This window comes from Rhinopithecus bieti, unplaced genomic scaffold (assembly GCF_001698545.2).
Source record: "Rhinopithecus bieti isolate Rb0 unplaced genomic scaffold, ASM169854v2 scaffold_34452, whole genome shotgun sequence".
Classification (NCBI taxonomy): Eukaryota; Metazoa; Chordata; class Mammalia; order Primates; family Cercopithecidae; genus Rhinopithecus; species Rhinopithecus bieti.
The window spans coordinates 194,787-216,892 of NW_016814605.1; the positions used below are offsets into that span (position 1 = coordinate 194,787).

Genomic DNA, 22,106 nt, shown 5'->3' on the forward strand with positions numbered 1-22,106 from the left:
GCCTTTAAAAAAAATTCTCCCTGGGTCTGGGGTGGGTTTTTTTTTTTTTTTTTTTTTTTTTTTTTTTTTCCGAGACTGAGTCCCACTCTGTCGCCTAGGCTGGAGTCCACTGGTGTGGTCTCGGCTCACAGCAACCTCCACCTCCCAGGTTCAAGTGTTTCTTGTGCCTCAGCCTACAGAATAGCTGGGACCACAGGTGCCTGCCACCATGCCTGGATACTTTTTTGTGTGTGTGCCAGGATCTCATTCTGTCACCCAGGCTGGAGTGCAGCTGCATCATCCTAGTTCACTGCAGCCTTGAACTGGGCTAAGCCTCCCAAGTAGCTGGGACTGCTGGCACTCATCACCATGCGCAGCCAAAACTGAAGACTTAATGGACTACGTGGTGGATAAGTCACTGCTGAAGAGAGACCTAGGGAAGCAGAAGGGAGAACCGTAGAAGTTACCCAGTGAGGAGCACAGGCCCTTGGTCAGTGTGAGGGAGGCTGAGCTGGGAGAAAGAGGACAATAAGAAGGAGGCCTAGCAGGCATCTGAAGAGTCCAGAAGGAAGGGCTCAAGGAGGAGATGGCTTAAACTTTTCCAGAATTGCTAACTGCGGGGCCCTGGGAGTCAGGGAGCATGATGGCGAAGGGGCAGTGAGAGCCTGAAGTTCTGGAGAGCAGAGCCCGTGTACTGGACAGAGCCTCACTCCAGGATGGCGAAGGGGCAGTGAGAACCTGAGTTTTGGAGGGCAGAGCCGTGTGTTGGACAGAGCTTCACTCCTTGGGGGAGAAGTGCATTTTGTCACTAATCATCTTGCTCTCGGGGTTGAGGGCCCTGAGGATCTGGGTCAGCACGTTCACTATCTGATCGCTGATCAGCCCTGTCTTCTTGGTCTGGAACCTTTTCAGCAGGTCCCTAGTGGTCATGGGCTTCCCTGTCAGGTAGCGGCGCACGGCATCCTCAGTCACCTGCATGTCGCCGCTCCTGGGTGTCGACTTGCCGGAGGGCTGCTAGGGGGTCGACTTCCCGGACAGGCTCTGAGGCACCGCGTCCAGCCGCAACCGCTTGGCTGCAGGCATCTCGCTCACCCGCCTTCCTTGCTCGAGTTGCTGGCAGTCGCCCACAGCTCACCCGCTTCCCTTGCTGGAGTTTGCTGGCAGTAGCCCGCAGGGTGGAGGAGGTGCTGCCGCCCTCTGCGCTGGGCGTGCCTGGGCGGCTGTTGCCCCTCCAGCTCCTTCCCGACGGCTTCCACTCTATCGTGGATGGCGTCTTCTTCTTCGCCATGAAGAGGGCCGAGGAGGCCTAGCCATCAATGTCGCTCTCCTCTGAGCTGTCCGACTCCTAGCTGCTGTCTTTCCTGCCCTTCTTCTCCTGCAGGGTGGGCGCCTTCTCCTCCTCCTACTCCTTGTCCTCCTCCGGCGACTTCTCCTCCTCACTCTCCTCACTACTGTTGCTCTGCTCATCAACACCCTTGGGCCCCTCCTCCTGCTGGGGCGCCTTGGCCTTGCTCTCAGGCTCATCCTGGGAGCTGCTGGAGCCCTCCGACACGTAGTCCACCTCCTGGCCCTCGAAGTCCCCATCATCGCTGTCCTCGAAAGCCTCATCGTCTGAGCCCTTCTTCTTTTTCCTGCTGCCCTTGGCCAGCGGCTCCTTATTCTTGGCCTTGGGGGCTCTGCCTCTCTCCTCACCGCTGGCGTTGCTGGCATCGGATGACATCTCCAGGTCGCGGATGCGCAGCTCGTTTGCCTTCCTGCGACCGCGTTTCTCCTTCTCCTCGTCCTCGTCCTGGTCCTGATCCTTGAGCCGCCGTTGCTGCATGATGCTGAAGTGGTTCAGCACCTTGTTCCTCCTCTCCCACTCCTCCTCGGCCTCCTCGGCAGTGAGCGTGCGGTGCCGGGCCAGCAGAGTGAAATTGTACCAATTGTGCACGCGGAAGGCCTCGAAGGCCCAATCAGGGCACTGGGTGAAGATGTAGTAAGACATGTTCTCTGTCACCCTCCCTTCTTGATGCCCTTGAACTTCCTGCCCGATTTGCCGTTGACCTGGAGCAGCCAGGGCTGGTCCTCGGGCCAGAACTCCTTGAGGACGATGCGGTACTTCTTCCTCTGAGCCTCCCGAAGCCTGCGGTTGAACTCGCTGCTGGAGCCGATTCGGACATCTCCTCCTCTTGGTAGATTTTCTTTTTCTTTCTTTTTTTTTTTTTTTTAACCCATCACTTCAAGCATTTATCATTTGTGTAGATTTTCTTGTTGCTCAAGTCCCACTTCATCCGAGCCTGATTCCACGTAGCAAAGTTGACTTTATCGGCTGCATTAAAAGCCATGATGTTACATTTTTTGGTTGTATTCTTGGGAACTCGAACGACGTATTTAGTGACCTTCTGGCTGCTAGGGCTAGGGCAGCCATGGGCAATGGTCAGTGGTTCCGATCTGGTCCTACCTGGGTTCCTTTCATCTCCTCTGGCGTGCGCATCCCTCCATTCCAGGGAAGCCGCCGCTCAGTGTCGGGTCTCTGTCCCTGAGCGAGGACCCCAACCCTAGGGGCCTCTGGCACTGGGAAAAGGTAACCCGGATGTGGCTTTCTTAAGGCCCTTCAGGTAGAAATTTAGGACAAAGAACCAGGGTCAGAGTTCAGTCCCCAATTCCTACTTATTTGAGATCTATGTGCTGGTAGATCCATTTGGAGGTGTTCTATGTTTCTGAAAAACAAGTCTGAGACATATGCTAAGATATATTCTTTAGTTTGTATAGGGAAAGCAAACATCCCATGATTTTATCTTCTTTGGCTTTTTTTTTTTTTTTTTTTTTTTTTTTTTTTTTTTTTTTTATGTTATGACTGCCTCCTTGTTTCTCATGTTACTTTTTTATTTCTCAAGGCCAGCTAGGTCCCTGGAATTTCCATCAAAGGGACCCAAGATTGTCCTTTACTTCCATGCTTGGGGAAGATTAACTTGCCCCTAAGAAGGGATCCCTGGTCTGTCTCACTTGTGGAGGTGGGCTCTCTCTCTCTCTCTCTCTCTCTCTCTCTCTCTCTCTCTCTCTCTCTTTCTCTTTTGCTCTTCTGCCATTCTTTCCAGGCCATGGCCTTCCTTCCCTTTGAAGGACACAGTGCTCAAAATTCCATCTTGAAAGCACAGATATTGGGTGCAAAACTGCCAGTTCCTTGATTTTCAACTTCTCCAGAAATGTGAGAAAAATGGTTCCTCTTCTTTATTAAGTTACAGTCTCAGGCATTCTGTTATAATAGTACAAAACAGATTAAGACAGAAAGCCCTCAGTGGGTAATGACAAGAGGAGATGTATACATACCCCAACTCCCTCCCCTCTCAGGTGAAATAGCCCAGGGGTATTTTCCCCATATTTCTACATGGAATTCATCTTCAGTGATCCTAAGACTTAGGTGGCTTGTTGAGGTGACTTTTATTATCCATCTCTGGACTCTGCCTCACTTTCTGCTTTCCCTCCCAATGTAAATATGCTGCCTGCACAGAAATCCTTCCTGCTGGTGGACACAACCCAAGACAGTGAACAAATTCCAATTCATGAGAGGGCTGTATCTCTTGTGTGAATCCTTATTACTTCTCCCTTTTGATGAGGAAAAGAACAGGAAGCACTTAATTCCCTTTTGCCAATCTATCTGAGATTTAATTTATACAAAGAAAACTTAGGCAATACCATTCAGGACGTAGGCATGGGCAAAGACTTCATGACTAAAACACCAAAAGCAATTGCAATAAAAGCCAACATTGACAAATGCATGGCCCCTTTCCCACCACAGAGCCCAAGGGTCATAAAGCTGAGAATCCTCCCCAATGTCCCTGCTGGGCCAAGCTCTGATGGCTCAAGGCTGAGAATGCTGAGAGACCCATGGGGGTTCTGAAGTGCTCAGAGGTGCTGGTGCTGGAGAGAGGGGTAGTGGATCTGGACTCCTAGGTGCAGGGACGTTTTATGCTAAGGATCAGTATGGGTGCTTCCTCTCCTGGGGACTCCCATCAGACAGAGCGGCACAGGTGACTCAGTGACTGTGTTCACAAGAAAAAAACACTCCACAGTTCATTGGTAGCCTCCCCTCTGGCTGGAGCAATGTGAGATCTCTGCCCAGCTATTGTGGCTCACAGGACTGCCAGGACTCTATTTAGAATGAACTGCCATTTAAAAAGCTCAGCTGCTAATGGACAGAGACATGTCTGTCCAGGTCCAGCACCCCTGATCCAGGCCTTGTGTACAGGGGCAGCACGAGCCAGCAGGGGCTCAAAGAAGGAGCCGTGTTCAGGTGGTGACAGGCTAGGACACTGTTAATACTCTAGCCAGCCATGCAGGTGACAGTGACCCTCCCTCCTGGGACACAGAGAGGGGAGTTGGAGACGGGGTTCATACAATGTCCCCACTGACATCTAAATGGAGACCCAATGTGAACATCATAAAATATTAACTGCAACAAATCATTCTTGCAGTTTGAAGTGATTCTAATCAGAAACCAAAGCAGGCTAATTATCTGTTTGTGAAGGAAACATTTGTGTTTAATGCAACCAAACTGAGGATGAAGCCTGAGTCCTTTCTCCTCACCAGAGAGTCAGATAGCAGCTAAAAGAGGAGCAAAGCTGGGCCCCCACATCCACCAGGAGCCTCCTCGTGCTGATTCTGCTCAGGTGGAATGGGGATGGTGGATTACTCAGCTCCCCCTGCCATGCCAAGGTACTCTAGCCCAGATGGCTTAAACAATAGAAATGTATTTTAACATCTTTTGGTGACTGGAAGTCCAAGATCAAGGTCCAGCAGGGTTCACTTTCTATTAAGAACCTTCTCCTTGGTTCAAAGACAATGATGGAGGGATGGGGATAAGGGTGGGAGCAAGAGAAAAAGAGAGAGACGGGGAAGAAGAGAGCTCTCTGGATTTTATTCTGATAAGAACACTAATTCTGTTGGATGGGGTTTCAAGCTTATGAACTTCTTTTAACCCATCTACCTCGATTATTTCCTGCAGCTACACTGGTGGTCAGGGTCTGGCTTCCAGTCTCAGAGCACAGAGCACAGATCAGATTCTCCCCACAACTCAGCACCCTGTCAGCTACTTCCACGTTCTCCAGGTCACACATGAGACCCTGTTTTAGCCTTAGGGCTCCCTGTTGACAGTGACACACCATCACCCTTCCATTCCCAGTATTTCTTTGTTCACGGCACTCTCTTTTTCTCATTGTGGGATTTGTTTGCCCTCGAGGGGCAGGTGTTTCACATGGAAACATATATGATTTTTATTTTGTAATAGTGAAAGCTAATTCATTAATTTACATAAATAATATTTTAAACTGAATTCATGGAATATTTTAAAAACAAAAGGCTAATTGAAGAGCTTAAAGAGTCTGAAGAGATAAAAAGATTCCTTTCAGAGGTGGCGTGTTAGTCACAAATAAAAGTCTGTTTTACAGATGACTTTTGAGGAGTAAATGTCAACAGAAAATGATGACTTCAAATAGGCTGCCAAAATGTGACACTATATTCCAAGTTATTTCCAAATAATGTGTAAATACATTTTCAAATTAAAACAAACAAAATGTGAGTTTATCATGAGATTCACACAAGAAAACATTTCACAAATGTGTGCCTTACGCAAAAGAACATTTATCCCTGATGCAAAACTCAAGTTTTCTTTGATCTTTAGAAGAGAACAGCTTTTTCTCCACTCTGTTCCACTCTTGCTGCTGAGAACGGGCATCGGGGCAGTGAATGTCAGGAAAGAGGAAGGCTGTGTGCTGAGGGTGGTCATGCCTTCTGCCCACCTGAGTGACCTTATGGAACAAAGCCACCCACACCACCAAGGCCACCTGCCTGTTTCTCACTGCCAAGGCACAGACACAGAAACCTTGTCTTTATTCTACCTTATTTTGAGGCTTCTTTATAGTTGGCAATTTGATTGTCTTCTGATTCTGCTTGGTATCCACTTTCAGTTTTGGGAATCATTTATTTTTCACCACTTTGATTTAAGAGTATAGCCCCTTGGGATATCACCATCATATAGATTTTGAGCTTGTTCATTTTTTAGGTGTGTCCAACCACGTTGAGTGGGTTTAGAACTTATCCCCTGTCTCACATCAAAGTAGATTCTATAGTGACTAGATGCTATCACATGAGGGCTAACGATGATAATAGCCGCTCAGCTCCTGCTTTTGCTACTCACACTGTGTTGTCTCCCATCGCATTCTGTAATATTTCATATCTTTAAGCTCCGTGTTGCATTTATTAGTACTTCTAAGGAGCATATTAAGTGTCGTATTTTTTAATTGAAGGCCAATTGCCCTTCAAAGAGCCCTTAAAAGAGGCCCTTCAAAGAGGCCTGAAAACTGGAGGTCTAATGATGATAGTCACAGTCTGAGTGTGAACGCCCAAGAACCAAGAACACTGATGTTTGAGGACAGAAGACGAATATCACATTTTTAAAAAGTACTGAATGTACATTTCCTCCACCTTTTTCTTCCATTTGTACCCTGAAGGTATTAAATGATTTCTGCCCACATTGCTGAGGCCAATCTTCTTTATTCACTCTACTAATTCAAATGCTAATCTCTTCTGGAAACACCCTCACAGACTGACCCAGAAATAATGTGTTACCAGCTATCAGGGCGGTCTTTAGCCCAGTTATGTTGATGCATAAAATTAATTATTAATGACTGGGTATGGTGGCTCACACCTGTAACCTCAGTAGTTTGGGAGGCCTAGGTGGGCAGATTGCTTGAGCTCAGGAGTTCAAGATAAGCCTGGGCAACATGGACAAAGCTCGTCTCTAAAAATAAAAATAAATAACCATTATTGCTCCAATCTCTTCACATTCTTACCAACACTCAACATATTCCAGTTTATTATTATGATTGCCATCCCAGTGTTATGTGAGGAGATATCTGATGGTGGTTTGTCATTTTTCCAATGACTAAGGATGTTGAGTCTCTTTCCATGTGCTTATTGACTCTGTATATATCTTCTTTGATAAACGTCTGTACAGATCTTTTTTTCCACAATTTGTAGTTGAGAAGTGTTTTTCAATGTTTATTATTGAATTATAAGAGTTTTTTATATATTCTAGGTGGTTCCTCATTAGATATATGATATATGGGTTGTCTTTTCACTTTCTTCTCAGTGTCCATTAGGGCATAAAAGTTATTACATTTAATAAAGTGAAATTCATCATTTTTTCCTTTGATTGCTTGTTTTTTTGGTGTCATATGTAAGAAACTATTGCCTCATTCAAAGTCACAAAGATTGACACCTCAGTTGTCTTAAAAGAGCATTATTATTTTACCTTTCACATTTAGGTCTTTGTAGCATTTTGAGTTAGTTTGTGTATATGATGTGAAGAAGTCCAACTTTGTTTATTCTTTATGTACAGATATTCATTTGCTTATATATGTATGTAAAGGACCTTACTTAGACATGACTATATACATATGGAACTATGTGCACCCAGCTATTTACCAAATAAATATATATAGTACCTATATTCATGTTTTTATATATGTGTGGATTTCCATAAATAAGGTAAATTTTACTATTTTTATTGAAATATTATTTTTTAAATTTCTTTCTAAAACTCTCCTTGGTAGCTTTATAAATAGATTACTAAATATACTAATGCCATTAATTATAACAAAATACGTCTTGTATGTGTAAATATATACATATTACGTTTGTCAGTTTTTTGCACAATGATGATTGGTAACCAACTATTTAAAAGTCAGTGTCTTACATTAAGTTGTATTGTGTTTGTGGATGTTCATTTTAATATTAACTTGACTCTTCAAGGCAGGGCTCAGCTGGGCAGTTCTGCTTCAGGGAACCAAGCTTGTCTCTAGCCTATGAATTGTATTCATCTGAGGTCAAGGCTAAAGGGCAGTAACTAACCAGGCGCCACATTCTAATGCAAGTTTTGCAGGAGTGAGCAACCTCCCAGAACCAAGTTGAACTGGTGAATGAAATCTAAAACTTCTGAACACAGATACATGCAATTTTAAGTTACTCTTTCACCTTGGTAATTATCAAAGTCCCTACAAACTGTTGCTCCATTTAAACATCAAAGTATTTTATTATTCCATGGACAGATAATTATGTTTCTCCACCGTTACAATCTTCCAAATGTTTTCAAATTTCATGTTGCATTGATTAGAAAATAAAGCTGAGAATGTTTACAATATGTGGTTTTCCATTGAAATTTTTTTTTTTTTATTATACTTTAAGTTCTAGGGTATATGCTGCATAACGTGCCAGGTTTTGTTACATATGTATTACTTGTGCCATGTTGCTGTGCTGCACCCATCAACTCGTCAGCACCCATCAATCATCATTTATATCATGCTATAATTCCCAATGTAATCCTCCCCCCTTCCCTCTTCCCCATACCACCCCCCCCCCCAGTGGTGTTGATGTTCCCCTTCCCGAGTCCCAAGTGATCTCATTGTTCAGTTCCACCTATGAGTGAGAACATGCGGTGTTTGGTTTTCTGTTCTGTGGAGTAGGTTTGCTAAGAATGCTTGGTTTCCAGAACTGCATTCCATGATTCCTACAAAGGGACGGCAACTCATCCTTATATGGCTTGCAAGTTTCCCATGGTGTATTGTGCCACATTTTCCTTAATCCAGTCTGTCACTGAATGGACCATTTGGGGTTGATTCTGCCTATGGTGAAGTTTAGGTGCCCGCAATAAACTACGTGTGCCATGTGTCTTTGTAGAGGAATAATTTATATCCTTTGGTATATACCCAGTAGTGGGATGGCTGGGTCATCATGTTACATCTCTCTAGAATCCTTTGAGGAATGCCATATGTTTTTCATAATGGCTTGACTAGTTACAATCCCACAACAGCTGTAAAAAGTGTTCCTATTTTCCATCCTCTCCAACACCTGGTTGTTTCCTGCGATTCTTACATGATTGCCATTCTAACTGGTGTGAGATGTATCTTTGGTGGTTTTGATTTGCATTTCTCTGGATGCGAGTGATGATGAGCATTTTTTTCATGTGACATGTTGTCTGTTGGGCTGTTGAATATCTTCTTTTGAGAATGCTGGTTCATATCCCTTTGCCCACTTTTTGGATGGGGTTGTTTTTTTTTCAGTATATTTGTTTGAGGTTCTTTGTAGATTCTGGGTATTAGCCCTTTTGTCACATAAGGTAGTTGCAAAAATTTTTCTCCCTTCTGTAGGTTGCCAATGTTCACTCTGATGGTAGCTTTCTTTTGGCTGGTGCAAACTTTTAGTTTAATTAGATCCATTTGTCATTTTTGCTTTTGCTGCCTTGCTTTGGTTGTTTTAGACATGAAGTCCTTGCCCATGCCTATGTCCTGAATGGTACTACCTAGATTTTCTTCTAGGGTTAGGACAATAATATATCTCTTTTCTTTGGTGGCAGGAATAAAGTTTGCTCTTGTCACCCAGGCTGAAGTGCAATGGCATGATCTTGGCTCACTGCAACCTCCACCTCCCTAGTTCCAACTATTCTCCTGCCTCAGTCTCCTGAGTAGCTGGGATTATAGGCACCTGACACCACAGACATGTCTTCAGCTGAAATAAAAATCACATAGTACATAGCTTCCTAAGCCTTTTATAGATCACCTGTTAACAACTGCCATGGCTAAGTGAAGATTCTCATTCAGTGAACTGAAGGTCATTCTGCTATTTAGCATGTGTATCGTGCTGTCAGTGAGCTCATGATGCTGCTGGATTCTGCATAAATTTTGAATAGCAAAGAATTTTTGTAATTAGGAAGAAAATCCTACATCCATGTTTAGTTTTCTGTTGTTTTAGTTTTTATCAAGAAATGCTTTTCATTGGTTTGTAAAATGATTGTTGTATATGTCATACAATTTCCTGATTTTTAAGCTGTCTATGACTTAATAAAGTTGTCTTCCTATGATAGAGCCCTGCTCATAACATGTGAGAGCACATTCAAATGTATTCTGGGGCCATCTGTAACTGGCAAAGTTTTTCACTATTTTGTGAAAATACTGACCATGTTGGGCTTTCAGCTGTCAGTTCCTCATCATGACCATCACTTCTGAAAACACATTCTTAGGAACCACTTTTCCCTCTATATTTTTCTGTAGAGTTGTTCAGTGAGCGGTCCTTCCATGAGATTTGGAAGTCGGAAGAGAATGACTCCATGCTCATTGACACCTGCAGACAGACAAGTGGACTTAGTCAAGAACTAGAGAATCACCTAGAGAGATACTGCAGGAGGCTAAGAGCATCAGCACCCACACTCTAGGCTTCTCAGACAGATAAAAAGACCATGTGGTAAGTCAGCCCACATCTGCAGGGCAGGGTGCACCCTGGTTTTCAGAGGAGCCCCAGAGAATCCCATCTCTAGTATCTGCTTCCCTAACTAACATTGAACAGGCTTTGAAAAGCTGTAGTTTAGACACTAATTCCATAACTTAAAACAATTCCTGCTTGTAACAGCTAGAGTGGCTTCTCTTTTGCTATAATAACTCTGAATGTCCCATAACACAGACTTCTCAGGTGGTCAAATCTCTTTATTAAATCAGGACTGACATTGCAAGTTCGTGCTGCTGGGGATGAGGAGGAAAGAGAGTGGGTTCAAAGGAGCCACCTTAGCACAATCTACCAAAATTTCCCAATGATCTTCAAAACCTGGCTGCATCTGAAAAACAACTCAACAGATGGAGGCACCAGGAGGAGCATCTTGGGCAGCCCAGCCTTACTCATCTACTTCCATGGGGGTTGATGTTATGAGTTGTCACACTGGGAGAGGAAAACTACTCCCCTGTTGATGGTAATACACTGTAAAATCTTCAGGCTGCAGGTTGCTGATAGTGAGAGTGAAATCTGTCCCAGATCCACTGTCACTGAACTGAGATGGGACCCCCGTCTGCAAACTGGATGCAACATAGATCAGAAACTTACTTATCTGCTTTCCCCGTTTCTGCCGATACCTATTTAAATAGTTGCTAATGCCCTGAATCACCTGCCAAGTAATGGTGACTCTGTCTCCTACAGATGCAGACAGAGAAGCTGGAGACTGGGTCATCTATATGTCACATCTGGCATCTGAGATTGGAAACCACAAAAACAAATATTTACACTTTTAACCATATTATATGAGCACTTCCCTGAAGAACCAGGTAGTAATGAGCACAGTGGCTGAGCAAATTCCTAGTGTTCTCCTTCCTTACCTGGGAGCCAGAGCAGCAGGAGCCCCAGGAGCTGAATGGGGACACTCATGTCCATGCTGTGTCCTGACTGGGACTGACTCCTGCACAGGGTATGACCAGCCTATTAAGAAGTCTTCAGGGCAGAGGGCTGTGCTCTGGGAATATGCAAATCAGCAAGGGATGGGGCAGGCTGAGCACAGCTGCAGGGCTGGTTCATCTCAGTAACTCGGCATGGGAACAATGTCCTTAGGGTCCCAGGTCAGACCAGGGCAGCGTAGATTTGCCTGGAGGGAATGTATTTTTTTCTAGATCCACTGTTGTGACAAGAGATATTTTGGGGAAAGAAGTCAAAACTTCATACAAACATAAGGACTACATGGAGTAATATATTTTAGAGTTGTATCGGGGGTATATAGGAAAGTATGACCATTTGTAGGGAATGTCTAATAAAGTCTTAGAGGACGCATCTGTCAGATCTTCACATTACTGAAATGAACGCTGGGTGAGTAACAATCCCATTCGCTACACTAACAACACCTCTGTGATTGTCACATGGTTCCCATGTTTCATGTGGGGAAAACGGTCTTTATCAGAAGCATATTTAATACACTCCAAAGAATTTGTAGTGACTTTAAACATTCGTTATTACCAGTATATTTTCAAGCAATTCCCTGCAGATGCACAATAATGATGCTGTGATTCCTCAGTGCCTGTGCCACTCACAGATCTTCCATTATCCAGAGCTATGGGTCTCTTTAATACCCAGGGTCTCAATGGGCAGCAGCTTCATCTTGGTTTGCAGCTCCCCTTATTCTACCCAATTTTCTGCCCTTCTTGGGTATCATTTCCCATAGGTCATCAGTATGAAGGGTTGACTAGTAATGCTAGATCTGTTTACTTAAAAAATACTCATTTCTTCCTCCAACTGTTGAAGCCTGAATCAGGATAAACTTGAAACTCTGAATCAATCTAGACCCTCACCATCAATTACCTCCAAAGGAAGAAGACCAAGGTAATGCATCTTGCCTAATGCTCTGATCTGCCTTTCCCACCAGAATGTCCATGAGTGTTCGGGTACAGCTCTCAAAAAACCTGGCTTCCTGGAAAGCAAGTGAGGGAGAGGCCCTGGGGAAAGGCCAGGTCAGTGAACACCTCCTCTTCTGTGAGGGTAGCGGCTACTCAGTGCATGTCCCTGCCCTGACCATCAAAGCCACTTTCCTCTTTGACTCTTTAGCAGTGAGTGGGGACATCATCCTGACTCAGACGCCTGCCTCCTTGCCCCACTTTCAGGAAAGAGAGTCTCCATCTCTGGCCAAGCCACAGCCCATTTACATGGAGAAATACTTTGAATCTGGATAAAACTTAGAGATTTGAACCCCTATACTTCACATATCTGCCTCTGCCCAGGGGCATCCCTGCCTGGTTGTGTAGCAAGGAAAGTGGAATCAACTACACTGACATGGGAAGACTAGAGCCTGGGGAATCCAGGGAGCATTACTCTTGCATGACTAAGAGTGACCTGACTACATTGGTATAGTCCGTGCACAAATCTCCTGCTGCTTTCCAGGGGCCTGAATTTCAAGGGAAGTTATTGGCAAACTGCTTGCTAAGATTTAGGTTCAGTGAGAAGCAGTTCTGGACAGAAATAAGAAATACACATTTTTTGTGTGTATGTGGGTGAGTGTAGCAGTCTCTCTTGCTACCCTTTCTCTTTCCCTTTTGCGGTACATCTGCTGACTCCCCATGGCCATATCTCTTCCTCACTGCTCTATCTGAAGCTGGAGAAGGCAGCCTTGCCTGAACACATGGCCTATCATAGCACCTAGAATGAGCATCCCTCTGGAAAGCCCCAAATCAGTGAGAACAGGGGAGGTGTATACATACCCCAGCTCCCTCCCTTCTCAGGTGGAATAGCAAGATATTTTCCCATGTTTCCACATGGGCTTGAGCTCCAGTCATCCTCAGCTCCTTGCTGAGGAGACTTTCGGAGTCCCTATTCTCTTTCTTGTCTCACTGCTTTGTTTCCTCCCAGTGTTTCTGGTGCATTATAAATATGCTGCCTGCATGGGCATTATTGTCCCTGAACAATCCAACCTAAGACAGTGGACAAACCCTCTTTCTTGGACAGTATGGTCTGAATTCTTGCCAATTATTTTTTTTCATGCATAAGGATATTCAGAAAATTTAGGACACACCTGAATTATCTGGGAAAGACAGCATCATCAGAAGGGTCTTTATAAGAGAGAGGAGGGGGGGTCACAGTCAGAGAGGAACTGGGACAATGGAGAGGGATGCTTCAGTGATGAAGGAAGGGGCCATGCAGCCTGGAACATGGGGTTATCTTTGAAGATGAAAAGCTGAGAATCAGATTCTCTCCCCTGAAGCTTCCAGAAGGAATACAGCACTACTGATATCTTGATTTTAAATCAGTGAGACTTCTCACCTCCAGAACTGTGTAAGATAATAAATTTGTGTTGTATGAAGCAAGTAAGATCCTAGTAACTTGTGACAGCAGGAGTAGGAAACTAACACAAGGGACAGGAATGTCTTTTACCTCCTTAAGGGCATGGTCACCCTCTGTTCTTCCAAATAGTTCTATCTTGTCATTTTTTATTATCAATTTTAACAAGAGAGAGAGCATTCCACTGCAAAGATGGCTAGCACCAAAATCCTTCCTATGTGTAAATGCTCTTGGATAAATCATTTGATTAACTCTCTTACTCTCTGGATATGTGATTAATTCTTGTATCCTCTGGATATGAGAAAAGTAGGGGAATATTTGTTCATTTGTTTTCATATTGGGAAAGAAATCAGATTTACAAGACACAATTTGAGAGGGAAGGACTGGGTCAGAGAGATGAGGATGGTAGAAAAGATGCAAAGTGTTCAGGGCAATGCAAGATGTGCCCCTACCCTCTAATCTGAAAGAAAGACATTTAATATTTATAAAGACTTTGAGGAAGTTTTGCTGTGTAGACAAAACTCCAGAAGGGCCTGAGTTTATAATTGGGGTAATCATGGCAAGGTGCAGAGATAGCAGGAAGCTTGTGTTGAGAATTCCACACCACCCTTCTGACTTTGTCTCTTTTCTGAGTTTAACGGCATTCAATCCTCCATGAAGCAAATGTGGCTATGTGGGAGCAACATATTTAAGGTTATGCAGACCTAGGTTCCAAGTTCAGCCCTGACAATTGCTGACCATGTATCTTTGGGCAAACCACCTCTGTGCTCTGATGACAGTTTACTCATCTGTGAAATGTATCACCGAGGGTACCAAGGGCTGTCCTGAGGGTTTCTCTAGTTGATGTAACAGGATATGTACCTACACATATATATGTATGAAAAGACTACTTAGGGCCCCTTTGATGCATCGTTGTGTGTCTTAGAATGAGGAGTCTATAGAAGATACTACTAGTCAGATGTAATTTTCAACTAAGAATTGTCAATGTTTATTCTATAACTAACAGATGCCCCTGCATACACTGCAAGGTTTCCTGTGCAATATTTCCATGATAAAAATATTCTTCTAACCAGTTATGCATACCATTAGAGGATTGAAGGTGGAGACTGCAAATCATCATTGTACGTTAGGCTGGATTTATCCTAAGACCCATGTGTATTAGTATTCTTGGGCTGCTATAACAAATTACCAGAACTTTGGTGGCTTAAAACAACAGAAATATATTCTATTATAGTTCTGGAGGCCAGAAGTCCAGCATTAGTTTCAGGGACCAAGAACAGGCTGTCATCAGACCAAGCTCCTAAGGGGACTCCATAAGGGGAGTCTGTTTTTCTCTTCTTACAGCCTTTGTTTGCTTCAGCTTTCATTGGCTTGAGTCCACATCACTTCAATCTCTGTCTCTGTCTTCAAACTGCCTTCTCTCCTGCAGGCTTTTTAAAAATGTCTGTCTATCTCTAAGAACAATCGTGGTGTCCTCATAAGGTAGAGATAGACAGACATTGAACAAAGACAGGCCTCTTTAGGGCTCACCTGTTCAATACAGGATAATCTGCCCATTTTATAATTCTTAATTTATAAGTGCAAAGGCCCTTTTCCTATATAAGGTACATGTTTAGGCTCCATGTAATAGAACCTGATTATTTGAGCAACATACCCAGCACTAAGCCATTATAGAACATACTCTCAGCGTTGGTACTATACACACATCACCACCCTTCTCTCACTTGCTTCCTCTCTCTGTCTCTCTTCCTTGTGATTATAAATCTCCTCATTGCCCTACGTGTATCCAGCACTACCTATGTCAGGACAGAGTGGTACACATAGGAGGGCCTTGATGTGGTCTTGCTTAGAGACCTGCTCTATCCCTCATTATCATTCAGAAAGAAGGACACAGCCACAGCCAAAGAAAGCCCTCAGCCATCTGGGGAGAAGCTGTCTTACAGAGGACAGTCACAGGCTATCATTCTCTGGAACTCTCCTTGTCTTCAAATACTTGTGGTCCTCAGCCCTCAGTGGGGGTCTGTGTGGCCCCTGGCTCGAATAGGATCCGACAGGATCCTTATCAGAGTATCTGATTCACCGAAGGCAGTGAGTGTAAGGTAGGAGATCGTCAGGACTTCTATTCTGAGCACCGATTACAACATTGCTCATGACAATGCTGATCAAAACAGGGTCTGGACAAAATAGGATGCACTACAGAACTGGCCCAAACCAGCTAGAACCAAGATGGTGACAAAAATGACCTCTAGACCACAGCGTGAGCTGGTATTCCCCCGGGGGCTCCCATCAGACAGAGTGGCACCCATGGCTCAGTGGTGTTTGGTCATAGTATGAAACCCCTCCATGGTCTTTTCAGAGCCCCCCTCTGATTGCAGTGATGTGGGATTTCTCTGTCCAACTTTCATGGCTCAAGCAGCTTATGGGACTCTGTTCACAATGGGAGGTCATGAAGGTAGTTAGGCTGCTGATGGCCAGAGTGACATCTGTCCAGAATCATCCCCCTTGACCCAGGCAGGCATCGTGTCCAAAGGGCAGTGGGAGCCAGCAGGAGATCAGTGTCAGTCCTTATTTCACACAGAGTTAGGCTAGGACACTGTTATTTCCCGGACTGGCCCTGCTGGTGAGAGTGACCCTGTCTCCTGGAACACAGGGAGGGGCCTGGAGATGAGCACCACACAATATCCCAACTGTCATTTAGTGAGGAATAAATATGAACACCCCTAAATATTAATTCCTCTTGAATGTCTTATAGAATATATCTGTAAGTAATCATTTCTCTTCATTTTGTTCGTAAAGAAGTGTTTTTACTTTACTTTTATTTTTGAAGCATATTTTCACTGGATAATGAATCCTTGGTTGAGTCCCCTCCACCCAACATTTAAATATGTAATTTCACTGTCTTCTGCCTCTACTGGTCCCATGAACAGTTAACTAAGTGTTTTTTTACTCTTTCCCTGGTATAAGAAACCAGTTTTCCTTGATACATTTGAGATTTTCACTTTGTGTGATTCCACATTTTAACTACAATCTGTATAGTGATGCATGCCTTGATGTATATCATGGATAAGTTTCAATTCTTTTGATTTGATAAGCTAATGTGTTTCATTACTCTTGACACATTTGCCAGTAGTTCTCAGATCTCTCAGGTGTGCCACCTCCGAGAGACACTTTCTGTGTAATTATTCTCTGCATTTCACTCTACTGTGTTGCTGTATATTCTCTACTTATGTTATGTGTTAGGCAATTTCCAGAGCAGCCTCAGGGCCAGGTTCTGGAGTGTGGGTGCACTTGTAGTGACAGCAGCTCTGGGCCTGGAGTGGGACTGGTCCACATGGAAGTGGCTCAGGGTCTGAGTTGCCAACATAGGATAAGGTACTGGAACCTGGGTCTGGGATGATGCAGAGTTGGGACCAGGAGGCAGTCCCATCCCAAGCAGCACAACAGTGGCTGCTTCTTGGGAAGATGTAGAGGGAGGGTATCACAGCATCTTCCTCTCTGTGGTGTTGTACATGCTCATGGCTGCAGGCATTTTTTAGTGCCATAAACCACCAGAGAACTATTTGGAGCAGGCTGCTGTGATCCTTATCAATGAACACTAAGGGGCCTTCATCAGGAAAGCTGTAGAGTGGAGCTGCCTTGGGGGATCCTGAGGTCCTCAGCTGCAAAGGCTGTAGGGTCCTCCACAGAGCAGGCCGTGGGGACTGCAGTGGCCCTGCCTCCTGGCTGATAATGATTGCCCCCTGCTTCTTTGCCCCTAGCTATCTCAAAACTCTCAGATGTGTCATCTCACAGCCATCCTTTCTGCATGATTACTCTGGGCTTTTCTCCCATTGTGTTACTGCACTTTAATTGGATTCTAGAGCACTCCAAGGCCTGTTTTCTTTCTTGGATAGCTGTCTAATTGATGATTTTGCTATTTTGTGTGGGTTTATGTTTTTTTTCTTTTTTGGGTGGGGAGGGGTGGGCAGATGAAGGGTGGTATCAAAGTGAAGCCAATTTTCTTGGGCATTATTAATCTTATTAATCTTAGTCATGAGTGCAGAACCCTCATGAGCTAATCACCAAATAATCCAGTGTCTAATACTGTTGCCTTGAAAATTCAGTTTCAACAGGAAATTTGGAGGGGACACAATCAGACCATAGCAGTGATTTAGTAGAAAAAAATACGATAACTGAATTATATTGGATCGATTGGATATCCATATTACATCAAAATGAATCTTATCCTGCCCATTTTACCTCTACATTGATACAAATATTAATTGTAAATCATAACCTGAAACGTAAAGTCAAAAGTATAAAGCTTTTAAACAATGCCATAAAAAGATATTTCATGACTATACATGTGAAAAAAGATTTTGTGTAGAAGATACACAAAGCACTAAGCGCAAAAAATTAATCAATTAGCTCTCCACTGAAAGCTCAAAAAGCCAGAATGATTTCTTTCCACCAAATGACTGCATCACCTCTCCATCAGGGGTTCACATCTGGGCTGAACCTGAGATGGCTGAAATGACAGAAGTACAATTTATAACAGGAATAGGAATAAAGTTCATTGAGTTGCAGGAGTATGTTGTAACCCAATTAAAGAAAGTTAAAAATAATGAAAAAAAAAAACATTTCTGGAGGTGAGAGACAAAATAGCCAGTATGGTGAAGCACATAACCAGCATGTTAGATCTGAAAAACACACTACAGGAATTTCACAGTAAAATCATGAGTATTAATAGCACAACATACCATGTGGAGAAAAGAATCTCAGAGCTTGAACACTGACTGAGATAAGGTGGGCAGTCAGGAATAGAGAGAAAATAATGAAAAGAAATAAACAAAACCTCCAAGAGATACTGGATTACATAAAGAGAACCATTCTGCCGCTGATTGGTTTACCTGAAAGAGATGGGGCAAATGGAACAAACCTGGAAAATATATTTCAGGATATCATCCATGAAAAATTCCCCCACCTATCTAGAGAGGCCAACATTCAAATTCAGGAAATTTGGAGAACACAAGTAAGATACTCCACAAGAAGATCATTTCCAAGACACATAATCATCAGATTCCCCAAGGTGAGAATGAAAGCAAAAATTTTAAAGGCAGCTGGAGATAAAGGCCAGTTCACCTACAAACAAAACCCCATCAGACTAACAGTGGATCTCTCAAAGAAATTGTACAAACTGAAAGAGATTGTAGGTCAATATTCAACATTCTAGAAGAAAAGAAACTCCAACCCAGAATGTTATGTTTGGCCAAACTAAGCTTCATAAGTGAGGAGAAATAAGATCCTTTTAAGACAAGCAAATGCTGAGGGAATACATCACCACCAAACTTGCCTTACAAGAGCTCCTGAAGGAAGCACTAAGTATGGAAAGGAAAGACCATTACCAGCCACTGAAAAAACACACTGAAGCACTCAGACAAGTGATGCAATAAAACAACCACATAAACAAGTCTGTGAAATAACCAGCTAATATCATGATGACAGGATCAAATCCACACATATTCACACTCACCTTAGATGTAAATGGGCTAAGTGCTTCAGTTAAAAGACATGGAGCGGAAAGCTGGAAAAAGAACTAAGACTCATTGGTATGCTGTTTTCAAGAGTCCCATCTCACATGCAATGACACACATAATGCTCAAAATAAAGGAATGGAGAAAAATCTACCAAGGAAATGGAAAACAGAAAAAAGCAGGGGTTCCAGTTTCTGATAAAACAGACTTTAAACAAACAAAGATCAAAAAGACAAAGAAGTGAAAAATCTTCAGGCTTCAGGCAGCTGATGGTGGCATTAAGGTCTACCTCTGACCCATGACCACTAAACCCCTCTAGTATGCTGGTTGCCCTGCTGGATCCACCATAGATGAGAAGCCAGGGAGCTTTCCCAGGTTTCTGCTGATACAAGGCTAAGGAACTTCCAATGTTCTGACTGCATATACAGAGGAGAGAGTCTCTTTGCCCTGAAGACAAAGACAAGGAGTCAGGAGACTGCATCAACATTATTCCTCTGGAGGTACATGAGATTGGAATAAAGCAGGAAAGTCACCCATATAAACTGGATCAAGCCCACAATCTTCATAGTATAGCCACAGTCACTAATCTACATTGAATTATAATTACTGTTCTTGCTCAGTGGGGATGCCACAGAGGAACCAAGAAGGTTGAGAGAGTTTCATTGCAGAGCCAACTCCTCTTCCCCTCACCTGGGAGCTAGAGCACAGGAGGCACAGAAGCTGAGCTGGGGCTTCCATGAGTCTCTCTGGTCCTAACTGAGCAGCTCTTGCCCTGCATTCTGACCCAGGCACTGATCTGGGCTCTGGAGAGCAACATGGCTGGGAGGAACATGCAAAGAAGCATGGGAAGTGCTGTGCTTCTGCAGAGACCACCTGACTCCTCTTCTTTTCATTGAGAAGTGCCTGCCCAAGTGGTCAGGTCAGAAAGGCTATTGACTCAGCATGGGGATAGACCTTCTCCCCTCTGGACACTCAATTTAATCCCTGTCCTCCTACCTCACCAATTATCTAGACTCAGACAGGTGGTGTTTAGTACAAACCTCTTGAAAGAAAAAATAAAAATCTATGGTTTATTTTTCTCTTTCTTCCCCTAACATGACCAGTCATCTTCCTTGCTGCACGATTGTACCTCGCTGAAGTCATTGATCAGAAATTCATCTTCTATACACACTTTTCCTTTGCAGCTTAGCCATCTTTTCTATGAGCCTTGAACAATTCCATTCTTTGGAAGAACTAGTAAAGGACATTACTTTGTTAGGCCAAGCACTGTGGGTACATGAGTGACCACAGCTGCAAAGACAAGCAGACTCCAGGCTCAGAATCATCATTGTGTGATTCCACTCCCTGCAGACAGACGATGGTGCTGTCCAGCTGGCCAGGAAAAATTGGGGGTGGCATCTTCTCTTCTCTAGAGCACTCCATTCTGTACAACACAGCCATTCACCCAGACTCAGACTCTTTTCCCTTTAACAGTTTTGAAAACCTCTCTTCAACCACTGATGGAAACAAGAATCTTATCTGGTGTTTTCTTGTTTTCCTCAGAACTGTGAACATGTAGTGGTGAGCGAGGTTCCCCTGAACGGGCTGAGAAGCTCTTTAAATTACATTCTATTTAAAATTATTAATAACAACTGTGAAAATTTGTTTTCTTTCTTGTCTAAATATCTAAGTAATATACTCAGTTTTCTTTCTTAGCTAACAAAACTGAAATATCAGTTATTTTACTCCTGATATAATCTGATATGTTTTGTCTTTTAATGGAAAGTCAATAATTTCACTGTAGTTATGAATTGTGTAGTATGTATATCATTATATATGTAATACAATCAATTGAGTACAATAATGTTATATTGCTATTATATGTTTTCAGGAAATAGAATCTAAAATATCACTTGAGAAAAGGATATAAGTTTTGAGAATTATAATTTTCATTATTTCCTAAAGACTGGGTATGAAAAAGGAATAAAAAATGGAAAAAGGAACATTGTCCATATAACAAGCAGTTTAATCCACTCTTTACAATCCTCCCTGACTTCTAGATATGCAGACTCCTGAGAAGAGTGTCCCCCACTGAGCACCTACTGTTTGCCAGGTACTCCCTTTACACTGGGATACAGCAATGCAAATAATAGACAATGGCCCCTGACTTCATGAAGCTTAAATTCCACTAGAAGAAGTCAGCCTATCAAGTGCAAAATCATAAAGAAATAAATTATATCATAAGGCAGAATGTGAAAAATGTCTCCAACAAAAGCATGGAGTAGGCTGTCCTATGAACACATTCAGAGAGATCATTAAGATGGGACGTTCTAGGTCATCTTTGAGAGTCGGGGAGGGAGCTCAAGAGGTGTCTGGAGAAAAGCATCGCTGCTGAGGGACCAGTGAGAGTAGAGCTCCAAGGGTGGAACCACGTGAGGCTTGTTTAGGGCAGAACCGGGAAACCAGAGAGTTGAGTCCGGAGTCCAGTGAGTCAGAGGACAGAGCCATGAAAGAGGTTGCATAAGTAACAGGGAGGGTCCAGGGAAGGTGGGGCCAGATAGGCATTGGAAGGAATTGGCCTTTTACTCTGTGTGATGTGGAAACTTTTGTGTGATTTTGACCCTGGAGAAGCACGATTCATCTATTTAAAAGATCACTTTGGCTACTGAATTGGGAGTAGACTGCAGGTGGGTGAGGGAATAAGCTGGGTGATCTGAGGAGAGCCTGGCTGTGGTCTAAGATGTAGATGATGGAAGTTTCACTACTGTGGGGGTGAAGATCAGGGAAAGGCGAGATTTGGAATACATTTGAGGAATGAGATTATTGGCTCCATCTCTGTTGGTTACAAGGTATTTGGTGGAATGTGTTGAGCATGCAATTCCTCTTAGTTCTCTTGTTCATTTTTTTGTTTTGTTTTGTTTTGTTTTTTCATTGAGTTTTTTTCTCTGCCTTCTGGCGTTCAGGAAGAAGACCTCTCATTTCCTCTTAGGCTTCTTGTGAGTAACCAAGATTTTGCTC

General features: G+C 43.5%; 2 pseudogenes across 1 annotated transcript; both read right to left on the bottom strand.

The window, feature by feature from the left end:
- Nucleotides 1-756: 756 nt before the first annotated feature.
- LOC108514929 (general transcription factor IIF subunit 1-like) lies at nucleotides 757-5,126 on the bottom strand (annotated as a pseudogene).
- A 5,594-nt stretch (nucleotides 5,127-10,720) lies between these two features.
- LOC108514930 (Ig kappa chain V-I region Walker-like) lies at nucleotides 10,721-11,219 on the bottom strand (annotated as a pseudogene). The gene is made up of 2 exons (XR_001881377.1): nucleotides 11,157-11,219; nucleotides 10,721-11,031 (listed from the first exon to the last, which is right to left on the bottom strand). The product of XR_001881377.1 is annotated as an Ig kappa chain V-I region Walker-like (transcript).
- Nucleotides 11,220-22,106: the final 10,887 nt, after the last annotated feature.